This window comes from Penaeus monodon, chromosome 29 (genome assembly GCF_015228065.2).
Source record: "Penaeus monodon isolate SGIC_2016 chromosome 29, NSTDA_Pmon_1, whole genome shotgun sequence".
NCBI lineage: Eukaryota > Metazoa > Arthropoda > Malacostraca > Decapoda > Penaeidae > Penaeus > Penaeus monodon.
The window spans coordinates 6,178,815-6,179,076 of record NC_051414.1 but is presented as its reverse complement, the minus strand read 5'-3'; the positions used below and the strand labels follow the sequence as shown (position 1 = coordinate 6,179,076).

General features: G+C 38.5%; 1 protein-coding gene across 1 annotated transcript in view; it reads left to right on the top strand.

Annotated features, from left to right (window-relative positions):
• Window positions 1-262, top strand: part of LOC119591705 (steroidogenic factor 1-like) — a 34,253-nt gene that overhangs the window by 12,996 nt on the left and 20,995 nt on the right. The window lies entirely within an intron of this gene.

The window sequence follows — 262 nt, the reverse complement described above, 5'->3', positions numbered from 1 at the left end:
TTAGACTCTGCAAGATCTATCAATAATGACAAACTCATGATAATCAAAAACACCCATAATCATACCAACATATCACGAACTGCAATTTCTCTCGACACGGAGGTGATAAACGCCGCATATTTAAATCGGACGAAATAATTAGAACCGACATTATTGCGCCATCAACAGCTATATCGACTAAACACTCCGTCACAGAGACTTTCCCGTGCAAACCAAAATTGTCTTAAATTATACAAACCCTCCTTGTTTTTTCCCCGTCAGA